Consider the following 25,052-nt stretch of genomic DNA (forward strand, 5'->3'; position numbering starts at 1 on the left):
AAATGAGGAAATAATTAGATAGCAAATAGTCTCAGCTACAACATACTAAAATTTGGGAGAAAACTGTTGAATAATAACCGAGATACTGGTCAAAACACATTGTCATGCAGATTCAGGTTTTGAAAAAAGTGACCTCCCATAGACATTACACGCAAATATGACAAATTATGCATTGTCGCCTTTAATCGAATATTTAACTATGATGACGTCATCTAAATGAAAAATTAATAATATATTTCTGATAGAGAATTATCTCAGCTACAACGTATCAAAATCTGAGAGAAAATCAATCACTGATAAGTGAGATAATCTCAATTAAACAAAGACAAAAATGACGTCATCAACAAAATACATTTGTTTGAGTTTAGATGCCAATACGATGACTTTATTTCACTTTGTACGAATCAGGGTGGTATGAAATCATATCTCCAACTCATGCTTTCTCCAACCATGATATAAAAATCAGGGGTCGATGGACTATCTGAAGAGCTATTTCGATTTTTAAAATGGCATGTTTTTGATCAAATTTGCATTATATTGCCCATAGCAGCACGCGCGGATTTTGAACTTTGACGCACGCTCACGGCCTTATTAAAGGTCAAGAGTAACTGAAATTAATGTAAATGGTCAATTACGTTAAGAGGAATTTAAATTAAGTAAACATTTTGAATTTGACGTTTTCCGCGCGCTGTGAGCGCGCGCAACGCGCACGGGGACACGTACGGACGGAAAATTTTGAAATGCTTAAAATGACCTGATTCGTACTCTTGTTTAATAGTTAAGTGATTTTGAGCTTTTTAAAATTTTGACGCGCGCGTACGTGCGCGTCATGACATTTATGTGACCTTTGATGACATGACTTGTTGACCCTTGACCTGAAGTATGTGTGATATGAATATGAATGACCTTTGCTCATGCATCATGAAGATATGATGGATAACGTGATTTAACAAAATGGCGCCTGGATGACGTCACGATGACCTGATGACCTTGAAAAGGTTACTGTCACGTCTCATGACAATGACCTATGACTGTGTCAAAATTGAAAGAAATTAACACAACCGATCTTGAGTTAACCGATGAACAAAAAACGGGGAGAAATAAAAATAAATAATAATAATAATAATAATAATAAACTAGAATTTAATTCGTCACGAAGACGAATAAGGTGGTCTGTCTATGTCTTATGACAGATTTGAGAATGGGACAAGTTATATGGACATGTAAACAATGATGATCATGATGAACATGGTGATGATCATGATAGTAAAGGTGATGATGATGATGATAATGTTAATGTTATATGACGATAAAAACGATAATGTTAATGATGATAATGACCATGAGCATGAACCTGACAACTGATTAAAAAAAATGAGGAAATATTTAGATAGCAAATAGTCTTAGCTACAACATACTAACATTTGGGAGAAAACTGTTGAATAAGAACCGAGATACTGGTCAAAACACCTTGTCATGCAGATTCATGTTTTGAAAAAAGTGACCTCCCATAGACATAACACGCAAATATGACAAATTATGCATTGTCGCCTTTAATCGAATATTTAACTATGATGAAGTCATCAAAATGAAAAATGAATGACATATTTTTGATAGAGAATTATCTCAGCTACAACATATCAAAATCTGAGAGAAAAGTGATGACAGATAAGTGAGACAATCTCAATTGAACAAAGACAAAAATGACGTCATCAACAAAATACACTTGTTTGAGTTTAGATGCCAATATGATGACTTTGTTTCACTTTGTACGAGTCAGGGTGGTATGAAATCATATCTCCAACTCATGCTTTTTCCAACCATGATATAAAAATTGGGGGTCGATGGACTATCTGAAGAGCTATTTCGATTTTTAAAATGGCATGTTTTTGATGAAATTTGCATTATATTGCCCATAGCAGCACGCGCGGAATTTGAACTTTGACGCGCGCTCACGGCCTTATGAAAGGTCAAGAGTGACTGAAATTAATGTAAATTGTCATTTACGGTAAGAGAAATCTAAATCATGTAAAAAAATTGAATTTGACCTTTTCCGCGCGTTGTGAGCGCGCGCACCGCGCGCGGGGACAAGTACGGACGAAAATTTTTGAAATGCTTCAAATGACCTGATTCGTACTCTCCTTTAGTAGTTAAGTGATTTTGAGCAATTTTAAATTTTGACGCGCACATACGCACGCGTCATGACCTTCATGTGACCTTTGATGACATGACCTGTTGACCCTTGACCTGAAGTATATGTGATATGAATATGAATGAACTTTGAGTACGCATCATGAAGATATGATGGATAACGTGATTTCACAAAATGGCGCCTGGATGACGTCACGATGACCTGATGACCTTGAAAAGGTTACTGTCACGTCTCATGACAATGACCTATGACTGTGTCAAAATTGAAAGAAATTAACACAACCGATCTTGAGTTATCCGATGAACAAAAAACGGGGAGAAATAAAAATAAATAATAATAATAATAATAATAATAATAATAAAGAAAGAAAATTCTGACGAAAACAATAGGTGATCTGTTTTCAACAGACCACCTAATAAATAAATAAAGAAAGAAAATTCTGACGAAAACAATAGGTGATCTGTCGAAAACGACAGACCACCTAATAATAATAATAATAAATAAAGAAAGAAAATTCTGACGAAAACAATAGGTGGTCTGTTGATAACAGACCACCTAATAAATAATAATAATAAAGAAAGAAAATTCTGACGAAAACAATAGGTGATCTGTTTTCAACAGACCACCTAATAATAACTAGAATTTAATTCGTCACGAAGACGAATAAGGTGGTCTGTCTATGTCTTATGACAGATTTGAGAATGGGAGAAGTTATATAGACATGTAAACAATGATGATCATGATGAACATGATGATAATCATGATAGTAAAGGTGATGATGATGATAATGATAATGTTATATGATGATAAAAACGATAATGTTAATGATGATGATGAGCATAAGCATGATCCTGACATCTGATTGAAAAAATGAGGAAATAGTTAGATAGCAAATAGTCTCAGCTACAACATACTAAAATTTGGGAGAAAACTGTTGAATAACAACCGAGATACTGGTAAAAACACCTTGTCATGCAGATTCATGTTTTGAAAAAAGTGACCTCCCATAGACATAACACGCAAATATGACAAATTATGCATTGTCGCCTTTAATCGAATATTTCACTATGATGACGTCATCAAAATGAAAAATAAATGACATATTTCTGATAGAGAATTATCTCAGCTACAACATATTAAAATCTGAGAGAAAATTAATCACAGATAAGTGAGATAATCTCAATTAAACAAAGACAAAAATTACGTCATCAACAAAATACATTTGTTTGAGTTTAGATGCCAATATGATGACTTTATTTCACTTTGTACGAGTCAGGGTGGTATGAAATCATATCTCCAACTCATGCTTTTTCCAACCATGATATAAAAAATGGGGGTCAATGGACTATCTGAAAAGCTATATCGATTTTTAAAATGGCATGTTTTTGATGAAATTTGCATTATATTGCCCATAGCAGCACGCGCGGATTTTGAACTTTGACGCACGCTCACGGCCTTATGAAATATGAAGAGTGACTGAAATTAATGTAAATTGTTAATTACATTAATAGGAATCCAAATCATGTAAACATTTTGAATTTGACCTTTTTCGCGCGCTGTGAGCGCGCACACCGCGCGCGGGGACACAAACGGACGGAAAATGTTGAAATGCTTAAAATGACCTGATTCGTACTCTCGTTTAATAGTTAAGTGATTTTGAGCAATTTAAAATTTTGACGCGCACATACGCGCGCGTCATGACCTTTATGTGACCTTTGATGACATGACCTGTTGACCCTGGACCTAAAGTATATGTGATATGAATATGAATGACCTTTGCTGATGCATCATGAAGATATGATGGATAACGTGATTTCACAAAATGGCGCCTGGATGACGTCACGATAACCTAATGACCTTGAAAATGTTCCTGTCACGTCTCATTACAATGACCTATAATTGTGCCGAAATTTAATGAAATTAACTAAACCAAACTTGAGTTATCCGGGCCCCAAAAAACGGGGAGAAATAAAAATAAAGAATAATAATAATAACTAGACTTTAATTCGTCACTTAGACGAATTAGGTGATACGTATGATAATGGTTTACATAACGAATAATGCATTACACGATATATTATTTTATGAAATGCTTCTCCCATTTATATGCTTCTCCCATTATGATCTATCCATATGTCAAGATTAAATTGTGTCTCCTTGATCATCATGGATCTAGGGAAGATTGAAACAATATATGACCTTTGACCCTGTGCAGTAACCAGTTACACATTTGACTCTAATTTACATCATGAAGAACACCTTTTGACGATTTTATCTTATTCAAAGAAATTAAAATGTAATTGATAAATGATAATGAAGATGATCATGATCATGAGCGTGATCCTGATATCTTATTGAAAAAATGAGGGGTGATTTAGATAGCATATAGTCTCAGCTACAACATCCTCAAATATCAACAAAATCCAAGCAGGAATAACGGCGATATCGCTCGCAAAAGACAGAAATGTAGAATCCAGATTTGAGGAAAAGTCATCTCCCATAGGGATTAGACACAAAAAGTAATCGTTTAAGTGAAAATAGGGTAATAATAAAGCAAATAGTTTATTCGCAGATGTACGTGTTTTAATAATCAAAGGAGATGGTACAGTGAAAGGTCAAAAAGAAAAAAAAAGTAAAGGAAAAAAAGTGGTTGGAGACGCCCAGACTCGAACCAGGTACCTCGAGGATAGAATTCAAGTGCGTTAACGATATACCAAAACAATTCACATAGCGATAACACGTAAACGGAAAATGGGATTCTCAAATCCCACTTTGCAAGTGCAATATGAGCATGATCCCGGCATCTGATCAAAAAATAAAAGACACATTTGAGATAGCTTATTGTCTCCGCTACAACATACTCGAAGCTCAGCGTAAACAAAGATAAAACAACAGAGATATTGCTCGCGAAAGAGGGAAATGTAGAATCCAGTTTTGAGAAATAGTCATGTCCCATAGACAATACACGCAAAATGTGAAAAACTGACATGCCTCCTTTAATCGCCAAAATACGCCATGATACCTTTGTCAAACTGGAAAGGTGTGGTCACTGCATTTGTAGAAAATTTTCTCAGCTAGAAAATATCGAAATTAAAGAGAAAAACAATCTATATTTACAGAAATACAATCAATTTCCCCAAAATATGCAAACGTCATAATATGCAAATTTAAATTTTGAGTTTGGAGGCCATTATGATGACATTATGACTTAATTGAGGGTCAAATGAGACATGAAATTATATCTCCATTTCATAATCTATCCAAATATGAAAAAATATTAGGAGTTTCTATCTATTCTAAAGAGTTAAAATGAAATTTATATAGGCATGTTTTTGCCCATGTATTGTGGATAAAGATAACGCAAATCCGCGCGTGCTGTCAACTTTGACGGACGCTCATTGCGTTAATAAAAGGTGAACAAATTATCAATATGCTTGGAAAAATGTGCCACATATGATGACAGAGAAAATTCGGCGATTCTACGTTGCAAAATGCCAGTACGCGCGGAAACGCGCACGCATGCGCGTGTGCGCGATTTTTTTTGCGAAATGCTTTAAATGGCCTGAAACGTATGCAAAAAAAATTTGGGATGATTCGGAGCATTTTAAATTTTTGCGCGCGCGTAAACGCGCGGACGAACGCGCACGCGCGCATTTGCGCACTTTTATTGACCTCAACTTGACCGGACGGATATTGATCTTAATCATGATAATTATGAATAGGAAATAACTTTCCGTTACGAAGATATGATCATAAGTTGATTTTCACAAAATGGCGCATGGATGACGTCACGATCAATTTGACTCTCTAAAAAGTCACGCAGTTCTAAGTTAGACTAAGATCTATCATCATGGCAAGTTTCATGATAATGGCTGTATTCAGTCTTGAGATATCCTGCGAATAAATTCGAGGAAGAATAATAATAAATAAATAAATAAATAAATAATAATAAAAATCTTGACGAAATCAAAAGGTGATACGTCTACGTACGTATCACCTAATAACTAGAAATTTAATTCGTCACGAAGACGAATAAGGTGGTCTGTCTAAGTCTCATGATAGATTTGAGAATGGGAGAAATTATATATGACATGTAAACAATGATGATCATGATGAACATGATGATGATCATGATAGTAAAGGTGATGATGATGATAATGATAATGTTATATGATGATAAAAACGATAATGTTAATGATGATAATGATCATGATCATGATGATGTTGATGATGATCATCTTTAGACCATGATGATGATGATGGTGGTGACATTGATGATGATGATGATTATCATCATATTGATGATGATGATGACTATGATGAGTATGAGCATGATCCTGACATCTGAGTAAAAAATGAGGAAATATTTAGATAGCATAAAGTCTCAGCTACAACATATTAAGATTTGGTTGAAAACTATTTTGAATAACAACCGAGACGCTGGTCAAAACACATTGTCATGCAGAATCATGTTTTGAAAAAAGTGACCTCCCATAGACATAACACGCAAATATGACAAATTATGCATTGTCGCCTTTAATGGAATATTTAACTATGATGACGTCATCGAAATGAAAAATGAATGGCATATTTTTTATAGAGAATTATCTCAGCTACAACATATCAAAATCTGAGGGAAAAGTGAACACAGATAAGTGAGATAATCTCAATTAAACAAAGACAAAAATGACGTCATCAACAAAATACATTTGTTTGAGTTTAGATGCCAATATGATGACTTTGTTTCACTTTGTACGAGTCAGGGTGGTATGAAATCATATCTACAACTCATGCTTTTTCCAACCATGATATAAAAATTGGGGGTCGATGGACTATCTGAAGAGCTATTTCGATTTTTAAAATGGCATGTTTTTGATGAAATTTGCATTATATTGCCGATAGCAGCACGCGCGGGTTTCGAACTTTGACGCACGCTCACGGCCTTATGAAATATGAAGAGTGACCGAAATCAATGTAACTTGTCAATTACGTTAAGAGGAATCCAAATCATGTAAACATTTTGAATTTGACTTTTTCCGCGCGTCATGAGCGCGCGCAACGCGCGCGGGGACATGTACGGACGGAAAATTTTGAAATGCTTAAAATGACCTGATTCGTACTCTCGTTTAATAGTTAAGTGATTTTGAGCATTTTAAAATTTTGACGCGCGCGTACGTGCGCGTCATGACCTTTATGTGACCTTTGATGACATGACTTGTTGACCCTTGACCTGAAGTATATGTGATATGAATATGAATGACCTTTGCTTATGCATCATGAAGATATGATGGATAACGTGATTTCACAAAATGGCGCCTGGATGACGTCACGATGACCTGATGACCTTGAAAAGGTTACTGTCACGTCTCATGACAATGACCTATGACTGTGTCGAAATTGAAAGAAATTAACACAACCGATCTTGAGTTAACCGATAAACAAAAAACGGGAAGAAATAAAAATAAATAATAATAATAATAATAATAATAATAACTAGAAATTTAATTCGTCATGGGGACGAATTAGGTGGTCTGTCTTCAAGTCTTATGAGAGATTATAATATTTACTATATTGAGAAAGGGAGAAGTTATGTAGACATGTAAACAATGATGATCATCATGACATCAGACTGAATAAAATTAGAGAATATTTAGATAGCGTATAGTCTCAGCTCCAACATACTCAAAAATCAACAAAAACCAAGCCGAAATAACGGCGATATTGCTCGCAAAAGACAAGAATGTAGAATCCAGATTTGAGAAAAAGTCATCTCCCATAAGGATTACACGCCAAAAGTAATGTATCTAGTGATAATAGGGTAATAATAAAGTAAATATGGTTGTTTATTACATTATTTGCGATTGTACGTGTTTAAATATTCAAAGGAGATGGTAGATTGAAAGGTCAAAAAGAAAAAAAAGTGAAGAAAAAAAATTGTTGGAGACGCCCGGACTCGAACCAGGGACCTCGAGGTCGGAAGTCAAGTACGTTACCGATATACCAAAACATTTCCCATAGAGATTACACGTAAACGGAAAATGGAATTATCAAATCCCACTTTGTAAGTGAAATATAAGCATGATCCCGGCATCTGATCGAAAAATAAAGGGCACACCTGTCATAGCTTATTCTCTCAGCTACAACATACTCAAAGCTCAGCGTAAACAAAGATCAAACGACGGAGATATTGCTCGCGAAAGACGAGAATGTAGAATCCAGTTTGAGAAAAAGTCATGTCCCATAGAGAATACACGCAAAATGTGAAAAATTGACATGCCTCCTTTAATCGGAAAAATACGCCATGATGCCATTGTCAAAATGAAATAACGTGGTGACTGTATTTGTAGAGAATATTCTCAGGTAGAACATATCAAAATTTTAAAGAAAATTGATCAATATTTACAGAGATACAATCAATTTTCTAAAAATCTTCTGACGTCATAATATGCAAATTAAAATATTGAGTTTGGAGGCCATTATGATGACGTCATGAGTTAATTGAGGGTCAAATGACACATGAAATCATATCTCCAACTCATGCTTTTTCTAACCATGATATAAAAATTGGGGTCAATTGACTATCTGAAGAGCTATTTTGATTTTTAAAATGGGATGTTTTTGATCAAATTTGCATTATATTGCCCATAGCAGCACGCGCGGATTTTGAACTTTGACGCGCGCTCACGGCCTTATGAAAGGTCAAGAGTGACTGAAATTAATGTAAATTGTCATTTACGGTAAGAGGAATCTAAATCATGTAAACAATTTGAATTTGACCTTTTCCGCGCGTTATGAGTGCGCGCAACGCGCGCGGTGACACTTACGGACGGAAAATTTTGAAATGCTTCAAATGACCTGATTCGTACTCTCCTTTAATAGTTAAGTAATTTTGAGCATTTTAAAATTTTGACGCGCGCGTACGTGCGCGTCATGACCTTTATGTGACCTTTGATGACATGACTTGTTGACCCTTGACCTGAAGTATATGTGATATGAATATGAATGACTTTTGCTTATGCATCATGAAGATATGATGGATAACGTGATTTCACAAAATGGCGCCTGGATGACGTCATGATGACCTGATGACCTTGAAAAGGTTACTGTCACGTCTCATGACAATGACCTATGACTGTGTCAAAATTGAAATAAATTGACACAACCGATCTTGAGTTAACCGATGAACAAAAAACGGGGAGAAATAAAAATAAATAATAACTAGAAATTTAATTCGTCACGAAGACGAATAAGGTGGTCTGTCTAAGTCTTATGATAGAATTGAGAATGGGAGAAGTTATATAGACATGTAAACAATGATGATCATGATGACCATGATGATGATCATGATAGTAAAGGTGATGATGATGATGATGATAATGATAATGTTATATACTGATAAAAACGATAATGATGATGATGAGCATAAGCATCATCCTGACATTTGATTGAAAAAATAAGAAAATATTTAGATAGCAAATAGTCTCAGCTACAACATATTAAAATTTGGGAGAAAGCTGTAGAATAACAACTGATATACTGGTCAAAACACCTTGTTATGCAGATTCATGTTTTGAAAAAAGTGACCTCCCATAGACATAACACGCAAATATGACAAATTATGCATTGTCGCTATTAATGGAATATTTAACTATGATGACGTCATCGAAATGAAAGATAAATTACATATTTTTGATAGAAAATTATCTCAGCTACAACATATCAAAATCTGAGAGAAAATCGATCACAGATAAGTGAGATAATCTCAATTAAACAAAGACAAAAATGACGTCATCAACAAAAAACATTTGTTTGAGTTTAGATGCCAATATGATGACTTTGTTTCACTTTGTACGAGTCAGGGTGGTATGAAATCATATCTACAACTCATGCTTTTTCCAACCATGATATAAAAATTGGGGGTCGATGGACTATCTGAAGAGCTATTTCGATTTTTAAAATGGCATGTTTTTGATGAAATTTGCATTATATTGCCCATAGCAGCACGCGCGGATTTTGAACTTTGACGCACGCTCACGGCCTTATGAAATATGAAGAGTGACTGAAATCAATGTAACTTGTCAATTACGTTAAGAGGAATCCAAATCATGTAAACATTTTGAATTTGACTTTTTCCGCGCGTCATGAGCGCGCGCAACGCGCGCGGGGACATGTACGGACGGAAAATTTTGAAATGCTTAAAATGACCTGATTCGTACTCTCGTTTAATAGTTAAGTGATTTTGAGCATTTTAAAATTTTGACGCGCACATACGCGCGCGTCATGACCTTTATGTGACCTTTGATGACATGACCTGTTGACCCTTGACCTGAAGTATATGTGATATGAATATGAATGAACTTTGAGTACGCATCATGAAGATATGATGGATAGCGTGATTTCACAAAATGGCGCATGGATGACGTCATGAAGACTTGATGACCTTGAAAATGTTCCTGTCACGTCTTATGACAATGACCTATGACTGTGCCAAAATTGAACGACTTTGACTGAACTGATCTTGAGTTATCCTCTGAACAAAAAAGGGGGGAGAAATAAATAAAAATAAATAATAATAATAATAATAATAAATAAAGAAAGAAAATTCTGACGAAAACAATAGGTGATCTGTCGTTGACAGACCACCTAATAATAACTAGAAATTTAATTCGTCATGGGGACGAATTAGGTGGTCTGTCTTCAAGTCTTATGATAGATTATAATATTTACTATATTGAGAAAGGGAGAAGTTATATAGACATGTAAACAATGATGATCATCATGATGATCATGATGATGATGATCTTGATAGTAATGGTGATGACGACTATGATGATGACGATGATCATGATGATGTTGATGATTATCATCAACAGACCACGATGACATTAGACTGAAAAAAATGAGAGAACATTTAGATAGTATATAGTCTCAGCTACAACATACTCAAAAATCAACAAAAATCAAGCCGAAATAACGGCGATATTGCTCGCAAAAGACAAGAATGTAGAATCCAGGTTTGAGAAAAAGTCATCTCCCATAAGGATTACACGCAAAAAGTAATGGATCTAGTGATAATAGGGTAATAATAAAGTAAATATGGTTGTTTATTACATTATTTGCGATTGTACGTGTTTTAATATTCAAAGGAGATGGTAGAGTGAAAGGTCAAAAAGAAAAAAAAGTGAAGAAAAAAAATTGTTGGAGACGCCCGGACTCGAACCAGGGACCTTGAGGTCTGAAGTCAAGTGCGTTACCGATATACCAAAACATTTCCCATAGAGATTACACGTAAACGGAAAATGGAATTATCAAATCCCACTTTGTAAGTGAAATATGAGCATGATCCCGGCATCTGATCGAAAAATAAAGGGCACACCTGTCATAGCTTATTCTCTCAGCTACAACATACTCAAAGCTCAGCGTAAACAAAGATCAAACGACGGAGATATTGCTCGCGAAAGACGAGAATGTAGAATCCAGTTTGAGAAAAAGTCATGTCCCATAGAGAATACACGCAAAATGTGAAAAATTGACATGCCTCCTTTAATCGGAAAAATACGCCATGATGCCATTGTCAAAATGAAATAACGTGGTGACTGTATTTGTAGAGAATATTCTCAGGTAGAACATATCCCAATTCGAAAGAAAATTGATCAATATTTACAGAGATACAATCAATTTTCCAAAAATCTGCTGACGTCATAATATGCAAATTAAAATTATGAGTTCGGAGGCCATTATGATGACGTCATGAGTTAATTGAGGGTCAAATGACACATGAAATCATATCTCCAACTCATGCTTTTTCTAACCATGATATAAAAGTTGGGGTCAATTGACTATCTGAAGAGCTATTTCGATTTTTAAAATGGGATGTTTTTGATCAAATTTGCATTATATTGCCCATAGCAGCACGCGCAGATTTGAACTTTGACGCGCACTCACGGCCTTATGAAAGGTCAAGAGTGACTGAAATTAATGTAAATTGTCATTTACGGTAAGAGGAATCTAAATCATGTAACAAAATTGAATTTGACCTTTTCCGCGCGTTATGAGCGCGCGCAACGCGCGCGGTGACACGTACGGACGGAAAATTTTGAAATGCTTAAAATGACCTGATTCGTACTCTCCTTTAATAGTTAAGTGATTTTGAGCATTTTAAAATTTTGACGCGCGCGTACGTGCGGGTCATGACCTTTATGTGACCTTTGATGACATGACTTGTTGACCCTTGACCTGAAGTATATGTGATATGAATATGAATGACCTTTGCTCATGCATCATGAAGATATGATGGATAACGTGATTTAACAAAATGGCGCCTGGATGACGTCACGATGACCTGATGACCTTGAAAAGGTTACTGTCACGTCTCATGACAATGACCTATGACTGTGTCAAAATTGAAAGAAATTAACACAACCGATCTTGAGTTAACCGATGAACAAAAAACGGGGAGAAATAAAAATAAATAATAATAATAACTAGAATTTAATTCGTCACGAAGACGAATAAGGTGGTCTGTCTAAGACTTATGATAGATTTGAGAATGGGAGAAGTTATATAGACATGTAGACAATGATGATCATGATGATGATCATGATGATGATGATCTTGATAGTAATGGTGATTACGATGATAATGATGATGATCATGATGATCATGATGATGTTGATGATTATCATCAACAGACTACGATGACAGACTGAAAAAAATGAGAGAACATTCAGATAGTATATAGTCTCAGCTACAACATACTCAAAAATCAACAAAAATCAAGCCGAAATAACGGCGATATTGCTTGCAAAAGACAAGAATGTAGAATCAAGATTTGAGAAAAAGTCATCTTCCATAAGGATTACACGCAAAAAGTAATGGATGTAGTGATAATAGGGTAATAATGAAGTAAATATGGTTGTTTATTACATTATTTGCGATTGTACGTGTTTTAATATTTAAAGGAGATGGTAGAGTGAAAGGTCAAAAAGAAAAAAAAGTGAAGAAAAAAATTGTTGGAGACGCCCGGACTCGAACCAGGGACGTCGAGGTGGGAAGTCAAGTGCGTTACCGATATACCAAAACATTTCCCTTAGAGATTACACGTAAACGGACAATGGAATTATCAAATCCCACTTTGTAAGTGAAATATGAGCATGATCCCGGCATCTGATCGAAAAATAAAGGGCACACTTGTGATAGCTTTTTTTCTCAGCTACAACATACTCAAAGCTCAGCGTAAACAAAGATAAAACGACGGAGATATGGGTCTGATTGTGACGTCACAATAGAGTTCGTGTATGGTGCGCATTTTGTTATACGCGTAATATACATTGTCATTGTCACCAGCAGCTGGTGCGCGATGTTATTTACAACTGGCTCGATTATTTCTCACGAGTTTGACACGCAAAAAATTGTGGGGTCAACTTGCATCCTAAAGAGCTATAATGTATTTTGTATAGGCATGTTTTTGACCATATATGCTATGTATTACAAGAGCTCGCACGCACAGACATTTACCTTAAACGGACGCTCATTTCCTTATTAATGGTCATAAAGAGATAAACATGGTATCGAATTGATCGGGAAAAAATGGGAAATACTATGATAGACAAAAAATGACTATTTAAGGTTGCGTTCGACCATTACGAACAAGAACGTGCGCGCAAATTTTTGCGCGCGAAAAGGTGTGCGCACGCAAAATTCTCGAAATGCTTGAAATGGCCTAAAACGTACTCTAATTTGATCAAAAAGTGGTTATGAGCATTTTTTGTTTTTGCGCGCAGCGACGCGCGGACGGACGCGTACGCGCGCGTTTATTGACCTAAGTTGACCGGACGGATATTGACCATAATCGTTATAAATATGACTGAGAAATGATTTACGGTTATGAAGATATGATCATGAGTTGATTCTCAGAGCACTTCACAAAATGGCGCCTAGATGACGTCATGATATTTTGATGAGCTTGAAAATGTTCCTGTCACGTCTTAAGATGATGACCTATAACTGTGTTAAATTTGAAAGAAATTGGACGGTTCAATTTTGAGTAATCGTGGACACAAAAAAGTGGTCACAAATTTATTTTAATTGAATTGTGTTTTTGTACAAATTCAATTAAAATACTAGAATTTAATTCGTCACGAAGACGAATAAGGTGGTCTGTCTATGTCTTATGACAGATTTGAGAATGGGGAAGTTATATAGACATGTAAACAATGATGATCATGATGAACTTGATGATGATCATGATAGTAAAGGTGATGATGATAATGATAATGTTATATGATGATAAAAACGATAATGTTAATGATAATGATGACCATGAGCATGATCCTGACATCTGATTGAAAAAAAATTAGGAAATATTTAAATAGCAAATAGTCTCAGCTACAACATACTAAAATTTGGGAGAAAACTGTTGAATAACAACCGAGATACTGGTCAAAACACATTGTCATGCAGATTCATGTTTTGAAAAAAGTGACCTCCCATAGACATAACACGCAAATATGACAAATTATGCATTGTCGCCTTTAATGGAATATTTAACTATGATGACGTCATCCATAAGAAAAATAAATGACATATTTTTGATAGAGAATTATCTCAGCTACAACATATTAAATTCTGGGAGAAAATCGATCACCGATAAGTGAGATAATCTCAATTAAACAAAGACAAAAATGACGTCATCAACAAAATACATTTGTTTGAGTTTAGATGCCAATATGATGACTTTGTTTCACTTTGTACGAGTCAGGGTGGTATGAAATCATATCTACAACTCATGCTTGTTCCAACCATGATATAAAAATTGGGAGTCGATGGACTATCTGAAAAGCTATTTCGATTTTTAAAATGGCATGTTTGTGATGAAATTTGCATTATATTGCCTATAGCAGCACGCGCGGATTTTGAACTTTGACGCACGCTCACGGCCTTATGAAATATGAAGAGTGACTGAAATTAATGTAAATTGTCAATTACGTTAAGAGGAATCCAAATCATGTAAACATTTTGAATTTGACTTTTTCCGCGCGTCATGAGCGCGCGCAACGCGCGCGGGGACATGTACGGACGGAAATTTTTGAAATGCTTAAAATGACCTGATTCGTACTCTCCTTAAGTAGTTAAGTGATTTTAAGCTTTTTAAAATTTTGACGCACACGTACGCGCGCGTCATGACCTTTATGTGACCTTTGATGACATGACCTGTTGACCCTTGACCTAAAGTATATGTGATATGAATATGAATGACCTTTGCTTAGGCATCATGAAGATATGATGGATAACGTGATTTCACAAAATGGCGCCTGGATGACGTCACGATGACCTGATGACCTTGAAAAGGTTACTGTCACGTCTCATGACAATGACCTATGACTGTGTCAAAATTGAAAGATATTAACACAACCGATCTTGAGTTAACCGATGAACAAAAAACGGGGAGAAATAAAAATAAATAATAATAATAAATAAATAAATAAATAAAGAAAGAAAATTCTGACGAAAACAATAGGTGATCTGTCGTTGACAGACCACCTAATAAATAAATAAAGAAAGAAAATTCTGACGAAAACAATAGGTGATCTGTCGTTGACAGACCACCTAATAAATAAATAAAGAAAATTCTGACGAAATCAATAGGTGGTCTGTTGATAACAGACCACCTAATAATAAAGAAAATTCTGACGAAATCAATAGGTAGTCTGTCGAAGACAGACCACCTAATAATAATAATAAAGAACATCCTGCAAAGTTCTAGAGAATTTGCAAGTTCAACTTTTGATTGAAAATTTCGATATGATCCCAATATCTGATCGAAAAACAAAGTACACCGTTTTTATAGCCCATGGTCTCAGCTATAACATACCAAAATGTGGGATAAAATAGAGCTCAAATGAGCGAGATAGTGCTCAAAGATGAATGTAATGTAGATTCTTGATGTGAGCGAAATTCACCTTCCATAGAGATAACAGGCAAATTAAGAAAATTCTGACATGTCGCCTTTCATTGAAATTTTCACCATGATGACGTCATCAAAATGAAAAACAATGGGCACTCATCTTGTAGAGAATTGTCTCAGCTACAACATATCTAAGTTTGGAAGTTAATTAATCAATATTGACAGAGATACAATCAATTTCCCATAAATTTGCTGACGTCATAATATGCAAATTCGTTTTTTGAGTTCCAAGGCCATTATGATGATGTCACGATATATATAATGGCCAAAGGAGACCTGAAATCATATCTCCAACTCATATTCTATCGAAATAGGACCCAAATATTGGGGGTCTCCGGACTTCCTAAAGAGCTACAGTGGAGTTTGTATAAGCAGGGACAAGCATGTTATTGGCCATATATGCTATGTATTACAAGATCTCGCGCGTACGGACGTGTATTTTAAACGGACGCTAATTCCGTCAATAATGGTCATGAAAAGATAAACATGGTATCAAATTGTTCGGAAAGAGATAAGAAATATCCTGTCAAAAATAAACCAGGAGGAATTATTTTTCGTTTGGCCGCTACGAACGAAAACGCGCAAAAATGCGTGTTTTGCGTGATTTTTATGAAATGCTTAAAATGGCCTGATTCGTACTCTCGTTTAATAGTTAAGTGATTTTGAGCATTTTAAAATTTTGACGCGCTCGTACGCGCGCGTCATGACCTTTAAGTGACCTTTGATGACATGACCTGTTGCCCCTTGACCTGAAGTAAATGTGATGTGAATACGAATGACCTTTGCTGATGCATTATGAAGATAACGTGATTTCACAAAATGGCGCCTGGATGACGTCATGATAACTTAATGACCTTGAAAATGTTCCTGTCACGTCTCATTACAATGACCTATAATTGTGCCGAAATTTAATGAAATTAACCAAACCAAACTTGAGTTATCCGGGGCACAAAAAACGGGAAGAAATAAAAATAAAGAATAATAATAAAGAAAATTCTGACGAAATCAACAGGTAGTCTGTCGAAGACAGACCACCTAATAATAATAATAATAAAGAAAGAAAATTCTGACGAAAACAATAGGTGATCTGTCGTTGACAGACCACCTAATAATAAAGAAAATTCTGACGAAATCAATAGGTAGTCTGTCGAAGACAGACCACCTAATAAAGAACATCCTGCAAAGTTCTAGAGAATTTGCAAGTTCAACTTTTGATTGAAAATTTCGATATGATCCCAATATCTGATCGAAAAACAAAGTACACCGTTTTTATAGCCCATGGTCTCAGCTATAACATACCAAAATGTGGGATAAAATAGAGCTCAAATGAGCGAGATAGTGCTCAAAGATGAATGTAATGTAGATTCTTGATGTGAGCGAAATTCACCTTCCATAGAGATAACAGGCAAATTAAGAAAATTCTGACATGTCGCCTTTCATTGAAATTTTCACCATGATGACGTCATCAAAATGAAAAACAATGGGCACTCATCTTGTAGAGAATTGTCTCAGCTACAACATATCTAAGTTTGGAAGTTAATTAATCAATATTGACAGAGATACAATCAATTTCCCATAAATTTGCTGACGTCATAATATGCAAATTCGTTTTTTGAGTTCCAAGGCCATTATGATGATGTCACGATATATATAATGGCCAAAGGAGACCTGAAATCATATCTCCAACTCATATTCTATCGAAATATGACCCAAATATTGGGGGTCTCCGGACTTCCTAAAGAGCTACAGTGGAGTTTGTATAAGCAGGGACAAGCATGTTATTGGCCATATATGCTATGTATTACAAGATCTCGCGTGTACGGACGTGTATTTTAAACGGACGCTAATTCCGTCAATAATGGTCATGAAAAGATAAACATGGTATCAAATTGTTCGGAAAGAGATAAGAAATATCCTGTCAAAAATAAACCAGGAGGAATTATTTTTCGTTTGGCCGCTACGAACGAAAACGCGCAAAAATGCGTGTTTTGCGTGATTTTTATGAAATGCTTAAAATGGCCTGATTCGTACTCTCGTTTAATAGTTAAGTGATTTTGAGTATTTTAAAATTTTGACGCGCTCGTACGCGCGCGTCATGACCTTTAGGTGACCTTTGATGACATGACCTGTTGCCCCTTGACCTGAAGTAAATGTGATGTGAATACGAATGACCTTTGCTGATGCATTATGAAGATATGATGGATAACGTGATTTCACAAAATGGCGCCTGGATGACGTCACGATAACTTAATGACCTTGAAAATGTTCCTGTCACGTCTCATTACAATGACCTATAATTGTGCCGAAATTTAATGAAATTAACCAAACCAAACTTGAGTTATCCGGGGCACAAAAAACGGGAAGAAATAAAAATAAAGAATAATAATAAAGAAAATTCTGACGAAATCAATAGGTAGTCTGTCGAAGACAGACCACCTAACTAGAAATTTAATTCGTCACGAAGACGAATAAGGTGGTCTGTCTAAGTCTTATGATAGATTTGAGAATGGGAGAAGTTATATAGACATGTAAACAATGATGATCAGTAAAGGTGATGATGATCATGATAATGAAAATGTTATATGATGATAAAAACGATAATGTTAATGATGATGATGATAATGATCATGATCATGGTGATGTTGATGATCATCATCTTCAGACCATCATGATGATGATGATGATAATGATCATGATCATGGTGATGTTGATGATCATCATCTTCAGACCATGATGATGATGATGATGGTGACATTGATGATGATGATGATGGTGACATTGATGATGATGATGATGATGATGATAATATTGATGATGAGCATGACGATGATGAGTATTAGCATGATCCTGACATCTGATTGAAAAAAATGAGGAAATATTTAGATAGCAAATAGTCTCAGCTACAACATACTAAAATTTGGGAGAAAACTGTTGAATAATAACCGAGATACTGGTCAAAACACATTGTCAAGCAGATTCATGTTTAGAAAAAAGTGACCTCCCATAGACATAACACGCAAATATGACAAATTATGCATTGTCGCCTTTAATCGAATTTTTTACTATGATGACGTCATCGAAATGAAAAATAAATGACATATTTCTGATAGAGAATTATCTCAGCTACAACATATCAAAATCTGAGAGAAAATCGATGACCGATAAGTGAGATAATCTCAATTAAACAAAGACAAAAATGACGTCATCAACAAAATACATTTTTTTGAGTTTAGATGCCAATATGATGACTTTGTTTCACTTTGTACGAGTCAGGGTGGTATGAAATCATATCTCCAACTCATGCTTTCTCCAACCATGATATAAAAATTGGGGGTCGATGGACTATCTGAAGAGCTATTTCGATTTTTAAAATGGCATGTTTTTGATGAAATTTGCATTGTATTGCCTATAGCAGCACGCGCGGAGTTTGAACTTTGACGCACGCTCACGGCCTTATGAAATATGAAGAGTGACTGAAATTAATGTAAATTGTCAATTACGTTAAGAGGAATCTAAATCATGTAAACATTTTGAATTTGACCTTTTCCGCGCGCTGTGAGCGCGCACACCGCGCGCGGGGACACTTACGGACGGAAAATTTTGAAATGCTTAAAATGACCTGATTCGTACTCTCGTTTAATAGTTTAGTGATTTTGAACAATTTTAAATTTTGACGCGCACATACGCGCGCGTCATGACCTTTATGTGACCTTTGATGACATGACCTGTTGACTCTTGACCTGAAGTATATGTGATATAAATATGAATGAACTTTGAGTACGCATCATGAAGATATGATGGATAACGTGATTTCACAAAATGGCGCATGGATGACGTCACGATAACCTAATGACCTTGAAAATGTTCCTGTCACGTCTCATTACAATGACCTATAATTGTGCCGAAATTTAATGAAATTAACTAAACCAAACTTGAGTTATCCGGGCCACAAAAAACGGGGAGAAATAAAAATAAAGAATAATAATAATAATAACTAGAAATTTAATTCGTCACGAAGACGAATAAGGTGGTCTGTCTAAGTCTTATGATAGAATTGAGAATGGGAGAAGTTATATAGACATGTAAACAATGATGATCATGATGACCATGACGATGATCATGATAGTAAAGGTGATGATGATGATGATAATGATAATGTTATATAATGATAAAAACGATAATGATGATGATGAGCATAAGCATGATCCTGACATTTGATTGAAAAAATAAGGAAATATTTAGATAGCAAATAGTCTCAGCTACAACATATTAAAATTTGGGAGAAAACTGTTGAATAACAAGTGAGATACTGGTCAAAACACCTTGTTATGCAGATTCATGTTTTGAAAAAAGTGACCTCCCATAGACATAACACGCAAATATGACAAATTATGCATTGTCGCTATTAATGGAATATTTAACTATGATGACGTCATCGAAATGAAAAATGAATGACATATTTTTGATAGAAAATTATCTCAGCTACAACATATCAAAATCTGAGAGAAAATCGATCACAGATAAGTGAGATAATCTCAATTAAACAAAGACAAAAATGACGTCATCAACAAAAAACATTTGTTTGAGTTTAGATGCCAATATGATGACTTTGTTTCACTTTGTACGAGTCAGGGTGGTATGAAATCATATCTACAACTCATGCTTTTTCCAACCATGATATAAAAATTGGGGGTCGATGGACTATCTGAAGAGCTATTTCGATTTTTAAAATGGCATGTTTTTGATGAAATTTGCATTATATTGCCTATAGCAGCACGCGCGGATTTTGAACTTTGACGCACGCTCACGGCCTTATGAAATATGAAGAGTGACCGAAATCAATGTAACTTGTCAATTACGTTAAGAGGAATCCAAATCATGTAAACATTTTGAATTTGACTTTTTCCGCGCGTCATGAGCGCGCGCAACGCGCGCGGGGACATGTACGGACGGAAAATTTTGAAATGCTTAAAATGACCTGATTCGTACTCTCGTTTAATAGTTAAGTGATTTTGAGCATTTTAAAATTTTGACGCGCGCGTACGTGCGCGTCATGACCTTTATGTGACCTTTGATGACATTACTTGTTGACCCTTGACATGAAGTATATGTGATATAAATATGAATGACCTTTGCTTATGCATCATGAAGATATGATGGATAACGTGATTTCACAAAATGGCGCCTAGATGACGTCACGATGACCTGATGACCTTGAAAAGGTTACTGTCACGTCTCATGACAATGACCTATGACTGTGTCAAAATTAAAAGAAATTAACATAACCAATCTTGAGTTAACCGATGAACAAAAAACGGGGAGAAATAAAAATAAATAATAATAATAATAATAATAATAATAATAAAGAAAGAAAATTCTGACGAAAACAATAGGTGATCTGTTTTCAACAGACCACCTAATAAATAAATAAAGAAAGAAAATTCTGACGAAAACAATAGGTGATCTGTCGAAAACGACAGACCACCTAATAAATAAATAAAGAAAGAAAATTCTGACGAAAACAATAGGTGATCTGTCGAAAACGACAGACCACCTAATAAAGAAAGAAAATTCTGACGAAAACAATAGGTGGTCTGTTGATAACAGACCACCTAATAATAAAGAAGAAAGAAAATTCTGACGAAAACAATAGGTGATCTGTCGTTGACAGACCACCTAATATTAATAGCCTAATAGTCCACTCCAAATTTTATTAAACCGAAACTGAAATTCTTTTTGCCCAATTGATCGTGAGCCCGGCAGCCGCTGAGCAGCGCCAGATCGACGTTGCTCTATCCCTTAAAGTAGATATTCATTGATTTTAAAAACTAACTTTATTTCCATTCAAATTGCAAAGTTGAAACTTTGATTCGACAAGGTTATCAAAATTCAATGCTTGGAAACATTTGAAGTAATGATTATTATAAATTACAAAACGCTTAAATACAGTCCCGGCATAGCACCTGAAGAGCTCTCCGAACGCTGCTGAGATGTGTGAGATCACAGTATGGACATGACTTGCACAAGCAGACGATGCCCCATGACATTTCACACATTTTCAGTGCCTGTATTTTCATCTTCTCTTGAGTTCTTTCTCTTAATTCACTACCGTCAGGCTAAATGTATAATATATTGCCTCACTCTAAACCCCGTGCATGGTTTTATTTTGATGACAAATGCAGCGATACAAAAATAAAGGAATCTTTCGCTTGTTAACAAAATAAGACGCTATTGTATATTCAGCTGCACACACCCGGGTATGTTCGGCGTTTCAAGAGGGAACAAATGCCGTCCTTAATATCATTCCGGGGGGTTTTCAATTCGAAAGTCTGGTTTCTTTGATTGTTAATTAACCTCTATCCTGTGTATTTACAAGCAAAAGATTTTAGTTATCAGAATCGGGTTATATCCCATTTTGAATGGTTTGACATGCCATTACATTTATATACACTAAACTCATTATAATTTGACAAACAATAGCTTTGCAATTATGTTCATTCTCTATGGGATGTCGTCTGCTTAGGCAGTGTTGGTCCATATAGTGACGTCATTAAAACATCGTTATTTTCCGGCGAATCTCTCGTATATCCCAGCTGCTATATGGAGGTGGTTGTATTTGTATTTTTATAAATCACCCGATATGTAGTTGACCTTTAAATTGTACGGTGGCCATCTGTTAGCTTACCAGTTTCTAGTGATACATTAGTTGACATATTTGTGATTTTCTTTGAATTTCACCTTTAATGTTGAACGCCTAACAAGGTAGCAACAACTCCCATCTTTTAACGTCTTTTGGTATGATGCGGCCGGGGTTCGAACCCACGACCTCCCGGTTGTGAGGCGGACGCTCTACTGACTGAGCCAACACTCAAAATATAGAGCGAGAGGGGAGAGAGGGGAGAGAGAGAGGGGAGAAAGGAAAAGAGTGAGCGAGAGAGGGAGGGAGAGAGAGAGAGATAGACAGGAGAGAGAGAGAGAGAGAGAGAGACACACACACACACACACACACAAAGAGACAGAGATATAAAGAGATAGAGAGCGAGAGAGAGAGAGAGAGAGAGAGTAGATAATAAAATAGAAAACACTACATTTTGGATGCTCTGAAATATTACAACTCTGCCTTATTTGACATAGCCTACTCAAAATATTTGAATAGGCTCGGCAGTTCTGATAGATCATATGGGTTGCGAAATCTACTACATGTTGGTTTAGTTATTTCCACAATTTATTAAAGAAAGGAATTTATATGTTGACAGAAATAATTGAATCTCTAGAATTAGGAAATATTTTAGATGACGATAAAATAGTCAGAGAGGAAACAAAAAATAAACTTCGAGACAAATATGATTCTCAATTAATAATGGATGTAAACAGCTATTACGTATACGGAAAGGAGAAAAATAAATTGCGAACAAATAACAAGACAAATATTTAACTTAACAAGTAATAAATTACTTAAAACATGTTTGCCGATTTAGAATAAGTTCACATAATTTACCCATTGAAATTGGAAGGCATAGAGGCCCGAATAAATTACCAACACATTTACGTACCTGCATGATTGGCATAGTAGAGAAATTGGAAACGAATGTCACACTAATATGGATTGTACGAAATTGAGTCCCAGAGGGAAATATTGTTTTAAAAAACCAATATCATTAATAATGAACCTAAAAACTCGAACTATACAGAAAGATTTGTAAAGATAATGATACTAGACGATGGTAACTTTATTTGTACATTTTTTGAATACATAAGATGTTTCATATATGGATATGTGGATAAATGTGACAATTTTGTGCAGGTGAAGAAAACAAAAACTACTATGATTACTTTATGTTTGTTAATTATCTGTTACAAAGTATCCTTATACCTTGTGACGATGTTATTTCAATACATTCAAAATTCTAATCTCCTCCCCCAAAAGAAAATTACGGTGAAACCATCATCATAAAATGATCAGAAGCAGCCAAAAAATATTTGTAAATGTGGAAATCATAACGTTTGGTCATTGTATACTGACACCAATAACAAATTGTTCTTCGTGGTACTTCCCAGTGATTAAAACAAAAATAATTTGCTTTTGACAAAAGATGAAGATATTTTTGCACAAGGAACACATTTTAAGAAAATTGCACAACAGTAACTTACCCCTATTGATGGCCTATGACTATATAATCTCATGTGTTTATTAACAAGACCAAAATAAGGCCGACGTGTGAGTGTGAAATATCCAGTATTAATATGAATTGATTCGATTATGCTCTCTACTGTAAACGTAAAAATAGGATTACTTTACCTACAGTCATTACTATGAATATAATGTCGAAAGTAAAACCGAATACGTTTGCTCATATCTTTAGCGAGTGGAGTGGAGTGGAGTGGGAAGTGTCAACTTAAAGTGGAATAGCATGAGGCTGAGGTATTTTCGCAATATGATTTTGCCTAAAAATGTTCATGAGTCTAGTTAAAACAGACTAAGAACTTTTTACTGAGATAAATATGATGTACATACTTCAAGTTAAAAGATTTTATAAGTGGTATGTATCATTGCCGAAGTCGACCACCTGTTATAATACGTAATACAGTATCAACATAAAATTTGCTATGTTAGACATGCTTTAGCATCAACAGGAAGACAAAGGCAATGATGATGTATTGTACATATGTATGGAAGCATGCAATCCTGTTATGAACGTGTGCTAAGCTGGGGGAATTACATACCATTGTCTATTCTAGACTATTAGTTTAGTCTGACATGTCTGGCGTACGCAACTTATTATGTTGCTATTGTTTGTGGTATTGTAAAAGGTGGTCAATTTTTGGCAAAGTTACATGTCACTTTCTCAAGTAAGCTCATTCATGACTGACAGATGATGTCACAAGGGGATTGAGATCTGGAGGTTTTGGGGGTGGAGCTTAGCAAGTTTGAAA

General features: G+C 35.3%; 1 protein-coding gene across 1 annotated transcript in view; it reads right to left on the bottom strand.

Moving 5' to 3' along the window:
- LOC105446516 overlaps positions 1-25,052 on the bottom strand; it is a 115,368-nt gene that overhangs the window by 11,397 nt on the left and 78,919 nt on the right. The window lies entirely within an intron of this gene.

This window comes from Strongylocentrotus purpuratus, unplaced genomic scaffold (genome assembly GCF_000002235.5).
Source record: "Strongylocentrotus purpuratus isolate Spur 01 unplaced genomic scaffold, Spur_5.0 spur5_scaffold_13, whole genome shotgun sequence".
Classification (NCBI taxonomy): domain Eukaryota; kingdom Metazoa; phylum Echinodermata; class Echinoidea; order Camarodonta; family Strongylocentrotidae; genus Strongylocentrotus; species Strongylocentrotus purpuratus.